Raw genomic sequence first — 25,756 nt, 5'->3', positions numbered from 1 at the left:
AAAAAAGATGTCCTTTTCATTATAGGGGACTGGAATGCAAAAGTAGGAAGTCAAGAAACACCTGGAGTAACTGGCAAATTTGGCCTTGGAGCACGGAATGAAGCAGGGCAAAGGCTAATAGAGTTTTGTCAAGAGAATGCACTGGTCATAGCAAACACCCTCTTCCAACAACACAAGAGAAGACTCTACACATGGACATCACCAGATGGTCAACACCGAAATCAGATTGATTATATTCTTTGCAACCAAAGATGGAGAAGCTGTATACAGTTAGCGAAAACAAGACCAGGAGCTGACTGTGGCTCGGATCATGAACTCCTTATTGCGAAGTTCAGACTTAAATTGAAGAAAGTAGGGAAAACCACTAGACCATTCAGATATGACCTCAATCAAATCCCTTATGATTATGCAGTGGAAGTGAGAAATAGATTTAAGGGACTGGATCTGATTGATAGAGTGCCTGATGAACTCTGGATGGAGGTTCGTGACATTGTACAGGAGACAGGGACCAAGACCATCCCCATGGAAAAGAAATGCAAAAGAGCGAAATGGCTGTCTGAGGAGGCCTTACAAATAGCTGTAAAAAGAAAAGAGGCGAAAAGCAAAGGAGAAAAGGAAAGATATAAGCATCTGAATGCAGAGTTCCAAAGAATAGCAAGGAGAGATAAGAAAGCCTTCCTCAGTGATCAATGCAAAGAAATAGAGGAAAACAACAGAAAAGGAAAAACAAGAGACCTCTTCAAGAAAATTAGAGATTCCAAGGGAACTTTTCATGCAAAGATGAGCTCGATAAAGGACAGAAATGGTATGGACCTAACAGAAGCAGAAGATATTAAGAAGAGGTGGCAGGAATACACAGAAGAACTGTACAAAAAAGATCTTCACGACCAAGATAGTCACGATAATGTGATCACTGACCTAGAGCCAGACATCTTGGAATGTGAAGTCAAGTGGGCCTTAGAAAGCATCACTACGAACAAAGCTAGTGGTGGTGATGGAATTCCAGTTGAGCTATTTCAAGTCTTGAAAGATGATGCTGTGAAAGTGCTGCACTCAATATGCCAGCAGATTTGGAAAACTCAGCAGTGGCCACAGGACTGGAAGAGGTCAGTCTTCATTCCAATCCCAAAGAAAGGCAATGCCAAAGAATGCTCAAACTACCGCACAATTGCACTCATCTCACACGCTAGTAAAGTCATGCTCAAAATTCTCCAAGCCAGGCTTCAGCAGTATGTAAACCGTGAACTCCCAGATGTTCAAGCAGGTTTTAGAAAAGGCAGAGGCACCAGAGATCAAATTGCCAACATCCGCTGGATCATGGAGAAAGCAAGAGAGTTTCAGAAAAACATCTATTTCTGCTTCATTGACTATGCCAAAGCCTTTGACTGTGTGGATCACAATAAACTGTGGAACATTCTGAAAGAGATGGGAATCCCAGACCACCTGACCTGCCTCTTGAGAAACCTGTATGCAGGTCAGGAAGCAACAGTTAGAACCGGTCATGGAATAACAGACTGGTTCCAAATAGGAAAAGGAGTGCGTCAAGGTTGTATATTGTCACCTTGCTTATTTAACTTATATGCAGAGTACATCATGAGGAACGCTGGGCTGGAAGAAGCACAAGCTGGAATCAAGATTGCTGGGAGAAATATCAATAACCTCAGATATGCAGATGACACTACCCTTATGGCAGAAAGTGAAGAGGAACTCAAAAGCCTCTTGATGAAAGTGAAAGAGGAGAGTGAAAAGGTTGGCTTGAAGCTCAACATTCAGAAAACAAAGATCATGGCATCTGGTCCCATCACTTCATGGGAAATAGATGGAAAAACAGTGGAAACAGTGTCAGACTTTGTTTTTTTGGGCTCCAAAATCACTGCAGATACTGATTGCAGCCATGAAATTAAAAGACGCTTGCTCCTTGGAAGGAAAGTTATGACCAACCTTGATAGTATATTAAAAAGCAGAGACATTACTTTGCCGACCAAGGTCCGTCTAGTCAAGGCAATGGTTTTTCCCGTGGTCATGTATGGATGTGAGAGTTGGACTGTGAAGAAAGCTGATCGCCGAAGAATCGATGCTTTTGAACTGTGGTGTTGGAGAAGACTCTTGAGAGTCCCTTATACTGCAAGGAGATCCAACCAGTCCATTCTAAAGGAGATCAATCCTGGATGTTCATTGGAGGGACTGATGCTAAAGCTGAAACTCCAATACTTTGGCCACCTCATGAGACGAGTTGACTCACTGGAAAAGACTCTGATGCTGGGAAAGGTTGGGGGCGGGAGGAGAAAGGGACGACGGAGAATGAGATGGCTGGATGGCATCACCGACTCTGTGGACATGAGTTTGAGTGTACTCCGGGAGTTGGTGATGGACAGGGAGGCCTGGCGTGCTGTGATTCATGGGGTCGCGGAGAGTCGGACACGACTGAGCGACTGAACTGAACTGAACTGAACTGACACTCAAAGAATGTACAACACAAAGAATGAACTCTAAGGTAAAATATGGACTTTGGGTGATGGTGTGTAAATATAGGTTCATCAATTATTTTTAAAAAGTACCACTCTGGTGCAGGATGTTCATAGTAGGGGAGGTTGTATATGTGTGGGAACAGGGAGTATATAAGAAGTCTCTGTATTTTCTGCTCAATTTTTCTGTGAAACTAAAAATGCTCTTAAAAATAAAGTTTATTATTTTTAAAAAAATACTTGCTGCTGGTTAGTGACTCTCAACTATAGTCTAATATTTATCATTTCCCTCAATTATGGTAATCTTTTCAGGTTGCATGTAGTCAAACAGTTGTACACTTAAAAATTTCACATTACTGTATGTCAATTATATCTCAATAAAACTGGGGGAAAATAGAAATAATATCGGCTTACACTTGGGTGGTTCAGGTAAAGTTGGTCCTCAGTGGCCAGACTGATAATTTGCTTTGAAGACAGAGCTTACAGAACTATTAACAGTATTGGACTTAGTGCATGAGAGAAAGAGAAAAGTGAAGACTAAGCCCCCAACTTTTCTGATCTAAACAACTGGATAAATGGTGGTATCATTTATTGAGATGAGAAGCACCAGATTAGAAGATTGTGTAAGAAAAATCACAAGTTCAGTTTTTAACATGGTACATATGAAATACCTAGTAAATATTCAGGTATGTATGGAAAATCGAGCTGGAGTAAGTATTTGGCACATGCTAGGCTGGACACCATCCTCAGCCTTTTCCGTGTCTGCTGGAAACTCACTGAGGATCCTTGGCCGACCCCTTGAGGAGCAGCCCTTCCGACCCAGCCCTTGGAGTGGTGCTGAGACCCGGAGAAAACAGTCCTGGCTGCTCAGGGGAGGCTTTAGAAGGACCCTTCAAACCTCAGAGGAAGATATGACTCTGCTGCACTTTGGCCAGTGATTTGGGTATTTTACTAGGAAATTGGAGGTACTTCAACAAAATGCAGTTGGTTTGGGTCTACTGGTGATAAACAGGGCCAGGTTCTCTGGTTTTCTCTATAATATTTCTCTACTCTTAAATTTCAAAACATGAACGTTGATTGGTGTGAGTGCTGTGCTGGTCACTTTCACTTGCACGTGGTTCTCAACTTTGGCCATATTAGAGTCATCTGGGGGGTTTTAGGAACTACTAAGAAAGTGCCCTGGGTGATTCTAATGCATGGCCATGGTTTAGCATTACTAAACACACTATCACACTCACCCCTGTTTAACTCCCGAGCGATCCCCTGTGGCAGGTGGTGAGAATGGGGACCCAAGGGTGCAGCCGTGCGTACACAGGGGAAGAGCTGGGACTGGAGCCCAGCTCTGTGTCCCGCTGCCCCATCTGCCTCTTCCGGGAGTGACTCAGCTAATATTTATTGCATGCCAGGTCCTACGGAGAAGGCAATGGCAAGCCACTCCAGTACTCCTGCCTGGAAAATCCCATGGACGGAGAAGCCTGGTGGGCTGCAGTCCATGGGGTCGCTACGAGTCAGACATGACTGAGCGACTTCAGTTTCACTTTTCACTTTCACACATTGGAGAAGGAAATGGCAACCCACTCCAGTGTTCTTGCCTGGAGAATCCCAGGGATGGGGGAGCCTGGTGGGCTGCCGTCTATGGGGTCACACAGAGCTGGACACGACTGAAGTGACTTAGCAGCATGGATAGACAGTTGGACATAGAGGTCTGAAGCTCAAGGTAGAGGCTAGACCTGAAAACTATCTGGGAGTCATATTCAGTTCAGTTCAGTTCAGTCGCTCAGTTGAATCACAGCACGCCAAGCCTCCCTGTCCATCACCAACTCCCGGAGTTCACTCAAACTCATGTCCACAGAGTCGGTGATGCCATCCAGCCATCTCATTCTCTGTCATCCCCTTCTCCTCCCGCCCACAACCTTTCCTAGCATCAGAGTCTTTTCCAGTGAGTCAACTCGTCGCATGAGGTGGCCAAAGTATTGCAGTTTTACAGGGGGTTTATTTGGAGCTATAGGACTGGATAAATCTTTTGGGTAGTAAATCACAGTGGTTAAAAAATTCCTGTATTTTTAAACTATACAATCAACAAAAGCTGGCCTATTTTGAAGTTAATATCCAATTAAGTAGGAGCAGTTTTTAGGACACATATTAAGTCATTGTAAGATACCTTAGTCCCCTGCATGAACTCCAGAACTAACTACATTATTTGATAAGGAAACCTGCTAAAGTTTCTTTTGTGCATGTGGTTCACAGGACCATTTTATCATTTTCCAAGGCTCAAGTTTCTACTTATTATACAACCATAGTATGGCATAAGAATGTTCAACTTGATGTGATGGTTGTAAAATAACTTTCTCAAGTGACAAAAACCCAAATATTCTGAGTTCCACTTTTCTTAATAGATTTCATTCTGTGGAAGTTCTAAGCACAGTATTATAATGCTGTTAGTTGAAATATTTAGTTTTAAGGATATGAGATTAGCCTTTTAATATGAGATGCTTAGTAAAGGAAATGGGTTTTCAATCAAAATTATAACTTAGAATAAAAGAGTTTTTACCCATGGTAAATGCATTCCGATACCTAAACCAATGTTTCTCAATGAGAGCAATACTGCCCCCTAGGAGATGTTACAGAAATGTACCTTGAGGGGTTGCTTGTCTTGGTGATTTGCAGATTAAAAGCCTCTTGATGAAAGTGAAAGAGGCAAGTGAAAAAGTTGGCTTAAAACTTCTAACATTCAGGAAACTAAGATTATGGCATCTGGTCCTATCACTTCATGGAAAATAGATGGGAAAAGAGTGGAAACAGTGACAGACTATTTTTTAGGACTCCAAAATCACCGCAGATGGTGACTGCAGCCATGAAATTAAAAGATGTTTGCTCCTTGGGAGAAAAGTTACGACCAACCTAGATAGCATATTAAAAAGCAGAGACATTACTTTGCCAACAAAGGTCCATCTAGTCAAAACTATGGTTTTTCCAGTAGTCATGTATGGATATCAGAGTTGGACTATAAAGAAAGCTGAGCGCAGAAGAATTGATGCTTTTGAACTGTGGTGTTGGAGAAGACTCTTGAGAGTCCCTTGGACTGCAAGGAGATCCTACCAGTCCATCCTAAAGGAAATCAGTCCTGAATATTCATTGGAGGGACTGATGCTGAAGTTGAAACTCCAATACTTTGGCCACCTGATGCAAAGAACTCACTCATTTGAAAAGACCCTGATGCTGGGAAAGATTGAAGGTACGAGAAGAAGGGGACAGCAGAGGATAAAATGGTTGGATGGCATCACTGACTCAATGGACATGAGTTTGAGTAAACTCCACTCTGGGAGTTGGTTGGTGATGGACAGGGAGGCCTGGCGTGCTGCAGTTCATGGGATCGCAAAGAGTTGGAAAGGACTGAGTGACTGAACTGAACTGAATTGAACTGAACTGAGTGACATATAGTAGAAGGGGAATTTAGGAATTTTAAATGTCTTACAATGCAAGGACTAATCGTGCACAATAAAGAACTCTTCTACATTCTGCAAAACTTCTGAAAATCCAGTGGGATATTCATTTTCTTATAAGATCTGTTGATAATTTTAAGGCCAGAACTAATTGCATTTTTATACACTAAAAGTAGTCTTCTGTACAGATTTAAAATTCTCTGAAATTTATAAGGATGCAACTATCATGGAAACTGAAAGAAGACTTCACTTTTTTTCCAGAACTTCAGTCAGTTCAGTTCAGTTCAGTTCAGTCGCTCAGTTGTGTCCGACTCTCCACGACCCCATGAATCACAGCACGCCAGGCCTCCCTGTCCATCACCAACTCCCGGAGTACACTCAAACTCATGTCCACAGAGTCGGTGATGCCATCCAGCCATCTCATTCTCCGTCGTCCCATTCTCCTCCCGCCCCCAACCTTTCCCAGCATCAGAGTCTTTTCCAGTGAGTCAACTCGTCGCATGAGGTGGCCAAAGTATTGCAGTTTCCAGAACTTAATAAAGATTTTTTTAAATTGTTTTTGAAAATGCAGTGATACGTATGCTGTTCTTAGATATGCTGCTCATTGTCTTTGGGTCAGTAACACAGCACCTCAAAACTTATCTGTGTATGCAATTTATGAATATAAATATATATACTTTTCCAATCTTTATCTTAAAAAGTTAAATGAAAAGAAAAATTATTGACATATGAGTTGATTATTGCCTTGCTTCTTTTAATTCCAAATGTATTAATTAAAAGTAAGTGTAAAGTTATGACACTCTCTTATATCTTCTGGCCATGCCTGAATATTTCATAAGTAGAATACATATTATTTACTCTAAATTATTTTTATTATTAATATTACATTAAATTTTTTTAAATATTCATGTACCTAGATGTTATTAAGCTACAAAATTCATTGCAGGATAGTAAAGAGGACTTAAAATATGTTATCTGAAAGAGGATGTTGAGTTGGCTAAGGCTGAGAATAGGATGATTGCAGTCACAGTAAAAAAGAGTGTATTTCCTCTTATTAAAAAACTTAGTTTGGATAAATATACCATGAAAAGAAATCCACTGTTTTTAAAAGAAATTACAAGTGGTTGTTACTGGTATAACAAGACTAATGCTGATTTTTCCAAAACAGTTTTGAATCTAAAATATTTCTAAATTCTTTTATTAATTATATAGTTTGTTGGTTTCTTTGGATTTTCTATGTAGACAAATAACTACTACAAATAGGAATAATTTTATTTCCTGTCTCCAGTTGCTATTTTCATTCCTTTTACTTGTTATACTGCATTTTCTAGAATTTTCAGTACAACATTGAATAGAAATGGAAATGCTTCTGGAGTTTCTATATATTAGTATAATGTTGGCAGTAGTTTTGTTTTTTGTATTTAACTTTTATAACATTAATGAAATTCCGTTATTCAAGAATGGACATGTTAATTGTGTTGTTAAAAGATTTCATCCCCATAATAAATTTTGTCTCCTTGATTATAGATGCATTAAATCTACCATTACAAGAGACTTCAATTTCACCTATTTCTGTTCATCTTTCATTTATACAAATACATATATGTAACTACATATTTTAATATATGTACATACATCCATCATGAAGGTATACTATTATGGGCATACAAATTCAGACCAGTGTATCCTCCTAAAAATTGAAACTTTGTCATTATTTGGCCACTCAAGAAATCAGATACTACAATTTCACCTCTGAAGTTAGGAATAATAGCACTAGAGACATAAATAACTTAAAGTTCAAAAAAGCTTTCCTGGTCCCTAATTAATTCCTAGTTTTACACAACCATAACCACAGTTTTACTTTACCACCCATTTTTAGCTCCTCCCTTATTTAGTTCTGTTAAAAAGCTAGAGCACGTCAGTCTTTACCAGATGCTTACTTTATTGTTACTAACATGGTGAGATTAGTTTTAAATATACAGAAAGTCCCATTTTCCCCCAGAGAGTATCAACCTGCATGCCTTTATTAAAAAGAATGTACAGAGCATCTACTGTGTATCATCTACTGTGTATTCAGTGATAAGAAAACTAAACAAGATAACTGTCTTCCTGGAGCTTATACTTTGGAAGAGAGCAAACCAAATACAAATTTATAAATGACAATTGATATAAAAAAAGATATTGCTCCGAAAGTCTATAACAAAAGGGATGTGATCTTTCCAGAAAAATCAGGAAAGGCTTTCTTGATAAAGTAAACCTTGAACTAAAGGAGAAAAGGTTAACTGCATGAAAAGAAAGACAGATTTCTAGCTAAATGGACAGTCTGTGTAAAGTCCCTGAGATAGGTAAAAGTATATGAGTTCAGTTCAGTTTCTCAGTCATGTCCAACTCTTTGCGACCCCATGGACTGCAGCACGCCAGGCTTCCCTATCCATCACCAACTTCTGGAATTTGCTCAAACTCATGTCCATAGAGTCAGTGATGCCATCTAACCGTTATCTCATCCTTTGTGATCCCCTTCCCCTTCTGCCTTTAGTCTTTCCCAGCATCAGGGTCTTTTCCAATAAGTCAGTTCTTCACTGATATCAGGTGGCCAAAGTATTGGAGCTTCAACTTCAGCATCAATGAATGAATATTCAGGACTGATTTCCTTTAGGATTGATTGGTTTGATATCCTTGCAGTCCAAGGGACTCTCAAGAATCTTATAAATACTTATAAATTTTGCATCTCTGACCTACACCTCTGAGCTGTAGACAGATAAGTCCCACACACCTCTGGTTCGCCTAATTAGATGAATCCTGCCTTTCTCTGAGAGGAAGCACAGTTAGCCAAAGATTATAGCCTGGTTTTATACAAGGTGAATTTGAAATACCTTTTAATAAGAGATATGTAGGACTTCTGTATCTACAGCTCAGAGGTGTGGGTCAAAGATGGAAAATTTATTGGGTCAAAGATGCAAAATTTATGTTACCTATATATAAGTATTGATTGTTACTGGAATATGGAGATTACCTGGGGAAAGAAAATAGAATAAAAAGAAAAAAAGACATAGAATTAAGCTTTGAGAAACATAGCTCTAATGACTGAGTAGAAGATTATAAACCAGCAAAGAAAAGGCAGCAAAGTATCTAGAAAGATAAGAGAAAAGCCAATAAGGCATTATTATGTCACAGAGTCAAAAGAAAATGAATAATTTAATAAGGTAATGGTGAATACTGTTAGACGAATAAAAAAAGAAATCTTTCTCCTTATCCAAATTTTAGACCATAATCAGTATGGCTCCACTGTGAATTCTTAGTTTTTCAATTACTCATGCTTATGTATACTTACTTAGAGCATTCATCAGGCCATTGTTGTCATGATGCTTATTCTGACGAGCCACTATCTCAGGAATCCTGCATTGTGGCAAAGTAGACATGCATAGGATGTTCTCAGACATAGTTCCCTGGATCAGAAGGAGAGGATGCGCATTCTTCACCTTCTGAATCACTGGCACTATCCTCACTGCTTGAAGATGATGAACTTTTAGAATCTGATGAACTATCACAACTACTCTTCTGGTCCATTAGACTAGCTTATGCTTTCAGTTCTGAAAATTAAACAAGTTAATAGTTCAGTTCAGTTCAGTCGCTCAGTCGTGTTCGACTCTTTGCGACCCCATGAATCACAGCACACCAGGCATCCCTGTCCATCACCAACTCCCGGAGTTCACTCAGACTCATGTCCACAGAGTCGGTGATGCCATCCAGCCATCTCATTCTCTGTCGTCCCCTTCTCCTCCTGCCCCCAATCCTTCCCAGCATCAGAGTCTTTTTCAGTGAGTCAACTCGTTGCATGAGGTGGCCAAAGTATTGGAGTTTCAGCTTTAGCATAGTTAGGTTAAATAAATATGATAAAAATGTAAATGTGTCAGTTCCTAATGAACTTGTTGAGGAATAAATAAGACTAAACATACTTTCATAGCATTTAATGTATAATACCTCTTCCTACCCTCAAGTTCTTTTAACCCTACTCTCCAAGAATAACCACTCTTAACACTTTCTTGTCATCATATATGTTTTAAAATTCTGCTTCAAAACCAGCATTCTTGATTCTGACACACACCTCACCTATTGTTAGAGCTTGACTGTGGTCTTTGTCACTACTTAACCAAGAATTTTTTCAAAATGACAACTTTTCTAGCATAAATGGATTGCATCTCTGGACCCAAACCTTTCTTTCCCAGCTCTTCTCTGGTAGTACTTATTTTTCCCTGTTCTATGGACAACATACATAGTCCATGTGCATGTGTGCTCAGTCACTAAGTTGTGTCCAGCTCTTTGCAACCCCATGGACTGTAGACCACTAGGCTCCTCTGTCCAGGGAATTTTCCAGGCAAAAATACTGGAGTGGGTTGCCATTTTCTTCTCCAGGGGATCTTCCCAACCCAGGGATTGAGCCCACATCTCCTGCATTGGCAAGTGGGTTCTTTACCACTGAGCCACCTGTGAAACTACATACTTCATGGATACCACCTCTCCCCAAATAAAAAGATACTCTACCATCAAAACAAGCTATATTCAATGTTTGGATTATGAAAATTAAAAGACATAGGCAATATATAAATTTAAATACCATATTTACTTATACCATTATACTTAAATACACATGTTAACTCAAAATATAAAAAGAATATGGACTTTTAAACTGTGAAAATTAAAATCTATTTTGATGGAAACCATCCTACAATTCTTTTCTTATTCCTCCAATGCATGTAACACAAATACATGTAATACAATATAGAGAGATGAATTTTGTCAGTTTTATTGATGTATAATTGGCAAAAGAACTTGCACATATCAAAAATACACAACATGATGATTTGATTTATGTATACATTGTAAAATGATTGCCACATCAAGTTAATTAACATATAACCTCATACAGTTCCCTATAAACACACATTCTGTGTGTATGTGTATTTTGGTAGCAATACTTGTCTGCACTAGCCTATTGCTATAAATCCCTTTCAATCAGAGAGAAGGATAAGCCTATCTGAGATGCCTTCTGTAGCTAAGTTAGGGGTCAGGACATCCTGGGCATGAACTGTCATCCTCTGAAGGGGGAAGTTATAAGATGCCTGACTATGCTATTACTCCTCTAGCCCTTCGGGGTCTCTAACCAAATTACCTTCCTCTTTCCATCTTTCAGAGTTCTCCTTTGGTTATCCTTTGCATTATTTCCAGGGTTTATAGCTTTACTTTATGGGGAAGAGCAGAAATAGTTAAATTTATGTCATCTTCTCTCACAGTACATTTTAAAACATTGAATTTATACAGAGTATGTTCTTTACCAAAACAAAATTTAAAATTTATAAATGGAAGCTAGATAATCTTCAAGTACTTGAGAAGTAAACACTCTTCTAAAAAAACCCATGGTCAAAGAAGAAATGAAAACAATTTCAGAAAATATATCTAATTGAAGGAAAATGAAAACAGAATTTATCAAAATCTGTGCAAATAAAGTACAGTTAGGAGAGAAATTTAAAACATTAAATAATTATATTGGTGGAAAAAGGAGGTCTTAAAGGAATTAAGCTGTGCCTTAAGCTAGAGAAAGAAGGGCAAAGAAAACTAAAGCAAGCAGAAGGAAAAACAGTAAAAGCAAAAAACAAGACAACAGAAAAAAGTGAAAATAAATGAATCATAAATTGATAGCTTGAGATAGATAATGTTGATAAAACTCAACTAGGTTTATCAAGAAAAAACGATACTAGATATAAGTCACTAATATCAGGAGTGAAAGAGGTGACAGCACTACAGATCTTACAGCATTAAATGAATAGGAAGGAACATTGTGAGGTACTTTATGCCCATTTACTCAATAAATCAGATGAAATGTATCAATTACTTGAAAGGCACAAACTACTAAGTTTCATGCAAGAAGAAATAATTAACTTGAATATCCCAAATCTTCTAAAAAGTATAGGTTATAGTTAAAACCCTCCACATAAATCTCCAGAAATAGATGATTTCACTAGTGAATTCTACCAGTTATTTAAGGAAGAAATAATAGGAGTTTGATAGAAACTCTTGTGTATAATTAAAGAGGAAAGAATACTTTCTAAATCATGCCTTAGGGCCAGAGTTACTGATGCAAAATCCAACAAAGACATTAACAAACCAAACACCCAATAACCCATATAAACATAGACCTGAAAACTTTAAACACAATTTTCAGTTCAGTTCAGTTCAGTCGCTCAGTCGTGTCCGACTCTCCGCGACCCCATGAATCACAGCACGCCAGGCCTCCCTGTCCATCACCAACTCCCGGAGTTCACTCAAACTCATGTCCACAGAGTCGGTGATGCCATCCAGCCATCTCATTCTCCGTCGTCCCCTTCTCCTCCCGCCCCCAACCTTTCCCAGCATCAGAGTCTTTTCCAGTGAGTCAACTCGTCGCATGAGGTGGCCAAAGTATTGCAGTTTCAGCTTTAGCATCAGTCCCTCCAATGAACATCCAGGATTGATCTCCTCCAGAATGGACTGGTTGGATCTCCTTACAGTATAAGGGACTCTCAAGAGTCTTCTCCAACACCACAGTTCAAAAGCATCGATTCTTCGGCGGTCAGCCTTCTTCACAGTCCAACTCTCACATCCATACATGACCACGGGAAAAACCATTGCCTTGACTAGACGGACCTTGGTTGGCAAAGTAATGTCTCTGCTTTTTAATATACTTTGACGCGACGCGAGAGACGCCGGCCCCGGCGGCGCAGACGCGACGCGAGAGACGCCGGCCCCGGCGGCGCAGACGCGACGCGAGAGACGCCGACCCCGGCGCAACGAGCCACGCAAAGAGGTGCGGCCGTGAGGAGCTACCCCACGCCTGAGGCCAGGGCCGGCGGCCGAGAGGAGCTACCCCACGTCCAACAGGCGGTGGCTGCGCAGGCGCAGGAGGGCCGAGAGGAGCTACTCCGCATTCAAGGTCAGGAGGGGCGGCCTCGAGGAGATACCCCTCACCCAAGGTAAGGTACAGCGGCTGCACTTTGCTGGAGCGGCTGTGAAGAGATTTTCCACTACCGAGGTAAGAGAAACCCAAATAAGACGGTAGGTATTGCTAGGGGGCACCAGAGGGCGGACAGACTGATATCATAATCACAGGAAACTAGCCAATCTGATCACATGGACCACAGCCGAATGTGGTCCTCTGGAGAAGGGAATGGCAAACCACTTCAGTATACTTGCCTTGAGAACCCCATGAACAGTAACAAAGGGCAAAATGATAGGATACTGAATGAGGAATTCCCCAGGTCAGTAGGTGCCCAGTATGCTACTGGAGCTCAGTGGAGAAATAACTATAGAAGGAATAAAGGGATGGAGCAAAAGCAAAACCAGAACCCAGTTGTGGACGTGACCAGTGATAGAAGCAAGGTCCGGTGCTGTAAAGAGCAGTATTGCATAGGAACCTGGAATGTTAGGTCCATGAATCAAGGCAAATTGGAAGTGGTCAAACAGGAGATGGCAAGAGTGAACGTTGACATTCTAGGAATCAGTGAACTAAAATGGACTGGAATGGGTGAATTTAACTCAGACGACCATTATATCTACTACTGTGGGCAGGAATCCCTTAGAAGAAATGGAGTAGCCATCATGGTCAACAAAAGAATCCGAAATGCAGTACTTGGATGCAATCTTAAAAATGACAGGATGATTTCTGTTCGTTTCCAAGGCAAACCATTCAATATTACAGTAATCCAGGCCTATGCCCCAACGAGTAATGCTGAAGAAGCCGAAGTTAATCGGTTCTATGAAGACCTACTAGACCTTTTAGAACTAACACCCAAAAAAGATGTCCTTTTCATTATAGGGGACTGGAATGCAAAAGTAGGAAGTCAAGAAACACCTGGAGTAACTGGCAAATTTGGCCTTGGAGCACGGAATGAAGCAGGGCAAAGGCTAATAGAGTTTTGTCAAGAGAATGCACTGGTCATAGCAAACACCCTCTTCCAACAACACAAGAGAAGACTCTACACATGGACATCACCAGATGGTCAACACCGAAATCAGATTGATTATATTCTTTGCAACCAAAGATGGAGAAGCTGTATACAGTTAGCGAAAACAAGACCAGGAGCTGACTGTGGCTCAGATCATGAACTCCTTATTGCGAAGTTCAGACTTAAATTGAAGAAAGTAGGGAAAACCACTAGACTATTCAGATATGACCTAAATCAAATCCCTTATGATTATACAGTGGAAGTGAGAAATAGATTTAAGGGACTAGATCTGATTGATAGAGTGCCTGATGAACTCTGGACGGAGGTTCGTGACATTGTACAGGAGACAGGGACCAAGACCATCCCCATGGAAAAGAAATGCAAAGGAGCGAAATGGCTGTCTGAGGAGGCCTTACAAATAGCTGTGAAAAGAAGAGAGGCGAAAAGCAAAGGAGAAAAGGAAAGATATAAGCATCTGAATGCAGAGTTCCAAAGAACAGCAAGGAGAGATAAGAAAGCCTTCCTCAGTGATCAATGCAAAGAAATAGAGGAAAACAACAGAATAGGAAAAACAAGAGAGCTCTTCAAGAAAATTAGAGATTCCAAGGGAACATTTCATGCAAAGATGGGCTCGATAAAGGACAGAAATGGTATGGACCTAACAGAAGCAGAAGATATTAAGAAGAGGTGGCGGGAATACACAGAAGAACTGTACAAACACAATTTTAGCCAATCAAATTTAATCATCTATACCAGAGGGTTTCAACTAGCTATGATTTTGTCACCTAGGGAGACATCTGGAAATGTGTGGAGACATTTTTGGTTGTCATAACTGGGGACAAGTAGTGATACTAACATCTAGTATCTAGAAGCTAGAGAGGCTGCTAAACACTCTACAATTCACAAGACAGCCCCTGACAAAGAACTGTCCAATTTCAAAGGCCAATATTACTGAGGTTGAGAAATGCTAATACATAAAAAGGCTAATACATCAAGACTAAGTGGGTTTTCCAAGAAATACAAACTTTCAAAAATCAATCCATATAATTCACTATATTAAAAATAAAAAATTAAAACACATCTCAAAGCAGCAGAAATTTCAACAGTGATTCTTGATAGAAACTCTAGGCATAATAGAAATTTGAAATTAACCTGATAAAGGACATCTAGGAAAAGGCTACCACTGAAATCATACATAATAGTGAAGAACTGAGTATTTTACCTCTAGCATCAGAAACAAGACATTTTCCACTTTGATCATCTCTACTCAATGTTGTACTGAAGGTTCTAATTGGTGTGGTAAGTCTTGAAAAAGAAATAAAAACCATCAGATTGGAAAGGGAGAGGTAAAATTGTCACTGTTCACAGATAACATGATTGTAAATGTAGAAAACCTGATGGTATCTACAGTAAATCACAAGAATAGTGAGTTTAGCAAGGTTAAATACACAGGAACAATATACAAAACTCAGTCTATGTACCAACAATTAGAAATTAAAATTATGTAAACAAGAGAATTTATAATAGCTTCCAAAAATTACATAGTTACAGATAATTATGATAAAATATTTGATATACCTATATGCTGAAAACCATAAAGCATTTATGACAGAAATTAAAGATATAAATAAAGGGAGAGAGATACTGTTTTCATAGAGCAGAACAATCAATATTTTTAAGATATCAATTTTCCCCAAATTGATCTATGGATTCAATGTAATCAAAATAAAAATTTCAACAGGCTTTTAAAGAAATTGAGAAGCTAATTCTAAAATTTTTGTGAAAATGGAAGAGTCCTAGAATACCCAAAACAATTTTGTAAGAGAAGAAAAAAGTTGTAGGAGTAAAACTTCTTGATTTCAAAAATTATTATAAAACTAGCAAGACAATATGGTGTTGGCATAAAGATAAACAAGTAGATCAGTGTGCTAGAATAAGAGGTCCAGAAACAGATGCACACATTTATGGAGAGTTGGGTTTTTTTTTCTCACAAATGGTCAAATACATGAGAAAAGACAGGTTTTCAACAAATTGTGGTGAAGTAATTCAATACCCCATGCAACTTTGACACACATCATGTATCATACACAAAAATCAACTCAAAATGAAGCCAGGATCTAAATTTAAGCTATAAAACTTCTAAAAGAAAACATGAGTGAACTTTTGCTACTATTTGCTACTGTGACCTTCCTCTCAAATCAGTTCAGTCACTCAGTTGTGTCCCACTCTTTGTGGCCCATGGACTGCAGCATGCCAGGCTTCCCTGTCCATCACCAACTCCCAGAGCTTACTCAAACTCATGTCCATCGAATGAGTGATGCCATCCAACAATCTCATCCTCTGCTGTCCCCTTCTCCTCCCACCTTCAATCTTTCCCAGCATCAGGGTCTTTTCGAGTGAGTCAGTTCTTCACATCAGGTGACCAAAGTATTAGAGTTTCAGCATCAGCATCAGTTCTTCCAATGAATATTCAGGACTGATCTCCTTTAGGATAGACTGGTTGGCTATCTTTGCACTCCAAGGGACTCTCAAGAGTCTTCTCCAACACCACAGTTCAAAAGCATCAATTTTTCGGCGCTCAGCTTTCTTTATGAGTCCAACTCTCACATCCATACATGACTACGGGAAACACCACAGCTTTGACTAGATGGACCTTTGTTGGCAAAGTAATCTCTCTGCTTTTTAATATACTGTCTAGGTTGATCATAGCTTTTCTTCCAAGGAGTAAGGGTTTTTAATTTCATGGCTGCAGTCACCATCTGCAGTGATTTTGGAGCCCCCCAAAATAGTCTCTTACTATTTCCATTGTTTCCCCATCTATTTGCCATGAAGTGATGGGACTGGATGCCATGATACCAGTTTTCTGAATGTTGAGTTTTAAGCCAGCTTTTTCACTCTCCTCTTTCACTTTCATCAAGAAGCTCTTTGGTTCTTCTTCACTTTCTGCCATAAGGGTGGTGTCATCTGCATATATGAGATTATTGATAATTCTATCAGCAATCTTGATTCCAGCTTGTGTTTCATTCAGCCTGGCATTTCACATGATGTACTCTGCATATAAGTTAAATAAGCAAGGTGACAATATATAGCTTTGACATTCTTCTTTCCCAATTTGGAACCAGTCTGTTGTTCCATGTCCAGTTCTAACTGTTTCTTCTTGACCTGCATACAGATTTCTCAAGAGGCAGGTCAGATGGTCTGGTATTCCTATCTCTTTAAGAATTTTCCAGTTTGTTGTGATCCACACAGTTAAAGGCTCCAGGGAACATTAATCGACAAGAGCTCATCCAAAAGCCTCCATATCTACACTGAAGCCAAGCTCCACCCAAGAGCCAACAAGTTGCATAAGAAAGAGAATATCATGCTAATTCTCCAGCAATGCAGGAACATAACCCTGAGCATTAAAATACAGGCAGCCTTAGGGCAGAAATAAATGAAAAAGAAACAAAGGAGCCCATAGCAAAAGTCAAGAAAGCTAAAAGCTGGTTCTTTGAGAAGATAAATAAAATAGACAAACCATTAGTCAGACTCATCAAGAAACGGAGGGAGAAGAATCAAATCAACAAAATTAGAAATGAAAATGGAGAAATCACAACAGACAACACAGAAATACAAAGACTCATAAGAGACTACTATCAGCAACTATATGCCAATAAAACAGACAAGTTAGAAGAAATGGACAAATTCTTAGAAAAGTATAACTTTACAAAACTGAACCAGTAAGCAATAGAAAATCTTACCAGACACATCACAAGCATGGAAATAAACTGTAATCAGAAATCTTCCAACAAACAAAAACCCAGGACCAGATGACTTCACAGCCAAATTCTACCAAAAATTTAAAGAAGAACTAACACCTATCCTACTCAAACTCTTCCAGAAAATTGCAGAGGAAGGTAAACTTCCAAACTAATTCTATGAGACCACCATCACCCTAATACCAAAACCAGACAAAGATGACACAAAAAAAGAAAACGACAGGCCAATATCACTGATGAACATAGATGCAAAAATCCTTAACAAAATTCTAGCAAACAGAATCCAACAACATATTAAAAAGATCATACATCATGACCAAGTGGGCTTTATCCCAGGGATGCAAGGATTCTTCAATATTCGCAAATCAATCAATGTGATACACCACATTAACTAATTGAAAGATAAAAACCATATGATTATCTCAATAGACGCAGAGAAAGCCTTTGACAAAATTCAACATCCATTTATGATAAAACCCTCCAGAAAGCAGGAATAGAAGGAACACACCTCAACATAATAAAAGCCATATATGACAAACCCACAGCAAACATTATCCTCAACAGTGAAAAATTGAAAGAATTTCCCCTAAAGTCAGGAACAAGACAAGGGTGCCCACTCTCACCACTACTATTCAACATAGTTTTGGAAGTTTTGGCCACAGCAATCAGAGAAGATAAAGAAATAAAAAGAATCCAGATTGGAAAAGAAGAAGTAAAACTCTCACTGTTTGCGGATGACATAATCCTCTGCATCAGTTCAGTTCAGTCCAGTCGCTCAGTCGTGATCGACTCTTTGCGACCCCATGAATCACAGCATGCCAGGCCTCCCTGTCCATCACCAACTCCTGGAGTTCACTCAAACTCATGTCCATTGAGTCGGTGATGCCATCCAGCCATCTCATTCTCTGTCGTTCCCGTCTCCTCTCGCCCCCAATTCCTCCCAGCATCAGAGTCTTTTCCAGTGAGTCAACTCGTCGCATGAGGTGGCCAAAGTATTGGAGTTTCAGCTTTAGCATCAGTCCTTCCAATGAACACCCAGGATTGATCTCCTTTACAATGGACTGGTTGGATCTCCTTGCAGTCCAAGGGACTCTCAAGAGTCTTCTCCAGCACCACAGTTCAAAAGCATCAATTCTTCGGCGATCAGCTTTTTTCACAGTCCAACTCTCACATCCATACACGACCAGTGGAAAAACCATAGCCTTGACTAGATGGACCTTGGTTGGCAAAGTAATGTCTCTGCTTTTTAACATGCTATCTAGGTTGGTCATAACTTTCCTTCTAAGGAGTAAGCGTCTTTTAATTTCATGGCTGCAATTAGCATCTGCAGTGATTTTGGAGCCCCAAAAAATAAAGTCTGACACTGTTTCCACTGTTTCCCCATCTATTTCCCATGAAGTGATGGGACCAGATGCCATGATCTTTGTTTTCTGAATGTTGAACTTCAAGCCAACCTTTTCACTCTCCTCTTTCACTTTCATCAAGAGAATTTTAGTTCCTCTTCACTTTCTGCCATAAGGGTGGTGTCATCTGCATATCTGAGGTTATTGATATTTCTCCCGGCAATCTTGATTCCAGCTTATGCTTCTTCCAGTGTTCCGCATGATGTACTCTGCATATAAGTTAAATAAGCAGGGTGACAATATACAGCCTTGACGTACTCCTTTTCCTATTTGGAACCAGTCTGTTGTTCCATGTCCAGCTCTAACTGTTGCTTCCTGACCTGCATACAGGTTTCTCAAGAGGCAGGTCAGGTGGTCTGGTGTTCACATCTCTTGAAGAATTTTCCATAGTTTATTGTGATCCACAGAGCCAAAGGCTTTGGCATAGTCAATGAAGCAGAAATAGATGTTTTTCTGGAACTCTCTTGCTTTCTCCATGATCCAGCAGATGTTGGCAATTTGATCTCTGGTTCCTCTGCCTTTTCTAAAACTTGCTTGAACATCTGGGAGTTCACGGTTCACATATTGCTGAAGCCTGGCTTGGAGAATTTGAGCATGACTTTACTAGCGTGTGAGATGAGTGCAACTGTGCGGTAGTTTGAGCATTCTTTGGCATTCCCTTTCTTTGGGATTGGAATGGAGACTGACTTTTTCCAGTCCTGTGGCCACTGCTGAGTTTTCCAAATTTGCTGGCATACTGAGTGCAGCACTTTCACAGCATCATCTTTCAGGATTTGAAATAGCTCAATTGGAATTTCATCACCTCCACTAGCTTTGTTCGTAGTGATGCTTTCTAAGGCCCACTTGACTTCACATTCCAAGATGTCTGGCTTCAGGTGAGTGATCATGCCATTGTGATTATCTTGGTCATGAAGATCTTTTTTGTACAGTTCTTCTGTGACAGAATGTGGTCCCCTGGAGGAGGAAATGGCAGACCACTTCAGTATACTTGCCTTGAGAACCCCATGAACAGTATAAAAAGGCAAAATGATAGGACACTGAATGAGGAATTCCCCAGGTCGGTAGGTGCCCAGTATGCTACTGGAGATCAGTGGGGAAATAACTCCAGAAAGAATGAAGGAATGGAGCCAAAGCAAAACAAATACCCAGTTGTGGATGTGACTGGTGATAGAAGCAAGGTCCGGTGCTGTAAACAGCAATATTGCATAGGAACCTGGAATGTTAGGTCCATGAATCAAGGCAAATGGGAAGTGGTCAAACAGGAGATGACAAGAGTGAATGTAGACATTCTAGGAATCAGTGAACTAAAATGGACTGGAATGGGTGAATTTAACTCAGATGACCATTACATCTACTTCTGTGGGCAGGAATCCCTTAGAAGAAATGGAATAGCCATAATGGTCAACAAAAGAGTCCGAAATGCAGTACTTGGATACAATCTTAAAAACGACAGAATGATTTCTGTTCATTTCCAAGGCAAACCATTCAATATTATAGTAATCCAAGCCTATGCCCCAACCAGTAATGGTGAAGAAGCCGAAGTTGAACGGTTCTATGAAGACCTACAAGACCTTTTAGAACTAATATCCAAAAAAGATGTCCTTTTCATTATAGGGGACTGGAATGCAAAAGTAGGAAGTCAAGAAACACCTGGAGTAACAGGCTAATTTGGCCTTGGAGCACGGAATGAAGCAGGGCAAAGGCTAATGGAGTTTTGCCAAGAGAACGCACTGGTAATAGCAAACACCCTCTTCCAACAACACAAGAGAAGACTCTACACATGGACATCACCAGATGGTCAACACCAAAATCAGATTGATTATATTCTTTGCAGCCAAAGATGGAGAAGTTCTATACAGTTAGCAAAAACAAGACCAGGAGCTGACTGTGGCTCAGATCATGAACTCCTTATTGCCAATTTCAGACTTAAATTGAAGAAAGTAGGGAAAACCACTAGACCATTCAGATATGACCTAAATCAAATCCCTTATGATTATACAGTGGAAGTAAGAAATAGATTTAAGGGACTAGATCTGATAGATAGAGTGCCTGATGAACTATGGACAGAGGTTCGTGACATTGTACAGGAGACAGGGACCAAGACCATCCCCATGGAAAAGAAATGCAAAAAAGCAAAATGGCTGTCTGAGGAGGCCTTACAAATAGCTGTGAAAAGCAAAGGAGAAAAGGAAAGATATAAGCATCTGAATGCAGAGTTCCAAAGAATAGCAAGGAGAGGTAAGAAAGCCTTCCTCAGCAATCAATGCAAAGAAATAGAGGAAAACAACAGAATAGGAAAGACAAGAGATCTCTTCAAGAAAATTAGAGATGCCAAGGGAACATGTCATGCAAAGATGGGCTCAATAAAGGACAGAAATGGTATGGACCTAACAGAAGCAGTAGATATTAAGAGGTGGCAAGAATCCTCTGCATAATAAACCCTGAAGACTCCACCAGAAAATTACTAGAGCTAATCAATGAATATTGTAAAGTTGCAGGGTATAAAATAAACACACAGAAATCCCTTGCATTCCTATACACTAACAATGAGAAAACAGAAAGAGGAATTAAGGAAACAATTCCATTTACCATTGCAATGAAAAGAATAAAATACTTAGGGAGACTGAGCGGCCGGAGCAGGCTCCTGGCTGCCTCGCGGCCGAGAGCAAACATCCATGCAGTGACCACCCAGATTAAGAACTAGAAAGTTGCTCGCCCTCTGGAAAACTCCTTTTGCTGTCTTGCACCTGTTACCCATCCCATTCAAAGTGTGCTTTATGGACCATGTGCTGCTATGTATGCCTGAAGTACTTGAAATGCAAATTTGGAGCGACTTTGCCATCTAAATGCTTGGCTGGATTAAACGCCCAATTAGGATGATTTTTCAACAGGTTGGAAGCATGCAATCGGTTCTTTGGTCTGGGAAGCCATATGGGTCATCTCGGAGTATTGTAAGGAAAATTGGTACCAATTTATCTCTGATCCAGTGTCCAAGAGTTCAGTTTCAGCTGACCAGCCCTATGACAGAATGGAGCTCCAGCCCCCCGGGAGAGGATGCAGTGGTGTCTTTTGCTGATGTGGGATGGGTAGCTGAAGAAGGAGAGTGTTCAACAAGACAAAGGATAGAGGTTTGGTCAAGGCCAACCCTTCAGGATGATCTTTCTTTCTTTGAGAAGCCCCACAGCAGGCAAATGTCCTTACCCACCCTGTCTCCAGAAGAGCCTCCGCTGCAGACCTCGACGCTGGCCAATGAGGACGCACTGCAGAAGATCTGTGCCCTTGAAAGTGAGCTTGCTGCCCTCAGAGCTCAGATTGCCAAGATCGTGACCCTCCAGGAACAGCAGAACCTCAGTGCAGGTGACTTAGAATCCACCAGGCCTGCTGCCACAGCACCACCCTCGGTCCTGCCAGCGCCCCCGTTGCCGCCCCCTCCTCCGCCGCCTCCCCTCCCACCGCTGGGGCTCCAGCAGAGCACTTCTGCTATTGATCTGATAAAAGAGCTAAGAGAGAAAAACGCCTCTGCTGGGAAGACCCCAGTCAAGAACAGTCCAAAGAAAACAGACCTGCCCAACTTGCTGGAGATCCTAAAAGACATGAACAGCGTGAAACTGCGATCAGTAAAAAGGTCAGAACAAGACACAAAGCCCAAGCCAGCAGATGCTGCTGACCCTGCTGCCCTCATAGCAGAGGCGCTGAAAAAGAAGTTTGCTTATCAGTATCGAAGAGATAGTCAAGATGAAGCTGAGAAAGGCATCCCAAAGTCTGAATCAGAGGCCACCCCCAAGAGAGTGTTGTTTGGGCCACACATGTTGAAGTCTACTGGAAAAATGAAGACTTTAATTGAAAATGCTTCAACTTCTTAATAGACAAAGAGCTGAGAAAGACTATCTGAAGTTCAGCTGTTGGCTTATTAGGGCTGTTCGGCTAGTAGATATCAACACTGTTTGTTTGGTAAATACCTGAATTTAGTACTAGTGGTCTCCATTTAGGTCTCATTAGAGGATTATGCTATATAACAAAAGCACTCTAAGTTTGTTTGCTTTTAAGAGGTCAGTTCTGAAGTTTTCCATAGCATATGTACATTCCAGCATGTTTTTAATATGTAGCCAAGATGTTTAGGTTTCCAGTCTGGAAAACAATTACATAGATTTCAGAACAAAGGAAGGACATTTTATAGACGTGAGTTTTTTAATTAACACTAATTTATCTGTACACATATTTTATGTGCATATATTTGGATATACAACAGGACATAAGATTTAGCAATGGCAGTGACAAGGCTGCTGGTAATCATTCCTACCCAGTGATGGAGCCACTGGTATATCCAAATTGTTGGAGTGAAATGTTCAAGTTTGGAATTTCTTCTTGCCTTGAACAGAATTTTTAGATTCTCTCTCACGTTTTCTTGGAGATGGGGTTTGAGTAGGAACCAGATAATGTTCGCTGCTGAAATTCTGTAATACTTCCCTTTAAAGGGAAGTCAACGATCATGAAAACTGTTTCCACCTCAGTGCCGTCCAGTTCTGAGGCAGAAAATGTAGTTTTCAATAGTGAGCAATCAAACTATTCAGTTCAGTTCAGTTCAGTTCAGTTCAGTCGCTCAGTCGTGTCACTCTCCGCGACCCCATGAATCAAACTATTAAATCTCTTTTAAAGTCAAAACTAGAATGTACCATCTTTTTCTTTCATTTTAATAAAATGGCATATCATAAAATCAAATACTTAAGAATATATCTACCTAAAGAAACAAAAACCTATATATAGAACTATAAAACACCGATGAAAGAAATCAAAGATGACACAAACAGATGGAGAAATATACCATGCTCATGGGTTGGAAGAATCAATACAGTGAAAATGAGTATGCTACCCAAAGCAATCTATAGATTCAATGCAATCCCTATCAAGCTACAATGGTATTTTTCAGAGAACTAGAACAAATAATTTCACAATTTGTATGGAAATGCAAAAAACCTCAAATAGCCAAAGCAATCTTGAGAAAGAAGAATGGAACTGGAGGAATCAACCTGCCTAGCTTCAGGCTCTACTACAAAGCTACAGTCATCAAGACAGTATGGTACTGGCATAAAGACAGAAATATACATCAATGGAACAAAATAGAAAGCCCAGAGATAAATCCACACACCTATGGACAACCACTGCTGGGCAAACACACTGAGGAAACCAAAATTGAAAGAGACATATGTACCTCAATGTTCATCGCAGCACTGTTTACAATAGCCAGGACATGGAAGCAACGTATATGTCCACCAGCAGACAAATGGATAAGAAAGTTGTGGTACATATACACAATAGAATATTACTCAGCTATTAAAAAGAATGCATTTGAATCAGTTCTAATGAGGTGGATGAAACTGGAGCCTTTTATACAGAGTGAAGTAAGTCAGAAAGAAAAATACCAATACACTATATTAATGCATATGTATGGAATTTAGAAAGATGGTAACGATGACCCTACATCTGAGACAGCAAAAGAGAAACAGATGTAAAGAACAGACTTTTGGACTCTATGGGAGAAGGCGAGGGTGGGATAATGTGAGAGAATAGCATTGAAACATGTATATTGCCATATGTTAAATAGATCACCATTCCAGGTTCGATGCATGAGACAGAGTGTTCCCAGCTGGTGCACTGGGATGACCCTGAGGGATGGGATGGGGAGGGAGGTGGAAGGCGTATTCAAGATGGGGAACACAGGTGCACCCTTGGCTGATTCATGTTAATGTACGCAAAACCCACAATATTTTACAATACTTTTACAATATTGTAAAGTAATTAGCCTCCAATTAATATAAATTAATTTAATAAAATAAATAAATAAAAATTTTGTCATTAAAATTTTTATTGACTGGTCACCATGTGATTTTTGACCTGTGACTTGGACACTCATTCCATTCCCTTTTCCTTATTTATAGGAATAAAATTTATACTGTACTCTGTCTCATTATAAGTAAGAGTCATCCTCTAACTCATGAACTAATTTGGGGAAAAAAAAAAAATCAAATTCACTTAAGAAAAGCATTGCCAACCAAATTCTAGTGTTCATTTTTAATAATTACTTTTCAAAATGTGTAATACTTTACACTCTTCTGATAAACTGTCTACTAATAATTTAATAATAAAAGATTTATTACTTAGGATTATAGGAAAATTTATTTCAACCTATATTTTTGCAGATATGTATGGGTGACCAACAAAAGGCCTTGAAATATAAAAATATATTCAGTTCACTTCAGTCGCTCAGTCGTGTCCAACTCTTTGTGACCCCATGAACCGCAGCATGCCAGGGCTCCCTGTCCATCACCAACTCCCGGAGTCCACCCAAGGCCGTGTCCATTGAGTCGGTGATGCCATCCAACCATCTCATCCTCTGTCATCCCCTTCTCCTCCTGCCCTCAATCCTTCCCAGCATCAGGGTCTTTTCAAATGAGTCAGCTCTTCGCATCAGGTGGCCAAAGTATTGGAGTTTCAGCTTTAGCATCAGTCCTTCTAATGAATATTCAGGACTAATTTCCTTTAGGATGGACTGGGTGGATCTCCTTGCAATCCAAGGGATTCTCAAGAGTCTTCTCCAACACCACAGTTCAAAAGCATCAATTCTTCAGTGATCAGCTTTCTGTATAGTCCTACTCTCACATCCATACATGACTACTGGAAAAACCATAGCCTTGACTAGACAGACCTTTG

General features: G+C 40.0%; 1 long non-coding RNA gene and 1 pseudogene across 1 annotated transcript in view; one reads left to right on the top strand and one right to left on the bottom strand.

Moving 5' to 3' along the window:
- LOC148778761 (uncharacterized) overlaps window positions 1-25,756 on the bottom strand; it is a 39,713-nt gene that overhangs the window by 1,389 nt on the left and 12,568 nt on the right. Inside the window, exon 2 of the long non-coding RNA XR_016037712.1 lies at window positions 9,240-9,498. This is a non-coding gene — a long non-coding RNA (uncharacterized LOC148778761). The remainder of the gene's footprint in view (window positions 1-9,239; window positions 9,499-25,756) is intronic.
- Window positions 21,819-23,012, top strand: LOC129550632 (mitochondrial fission regulator 1 pseudogene; annotated as a pseudogene).

This window comes from Moschus berezovskii, chromosome 1, assembly GCF_049115385.1.
Source record: "Moschus berezovskii isolate FMDL1 chromosome 1, NW_MosBer_1.0, whole genome shotgun sequence".
NCBI lineage: Eukaryota > Metazoa > Chordata > Mammalia > Artiodactyla > Moschidae > Moschus > Moschus berezovskii.
This window is presented reverse-complemented; position numbering and strand designations above follow the sequence as displayed.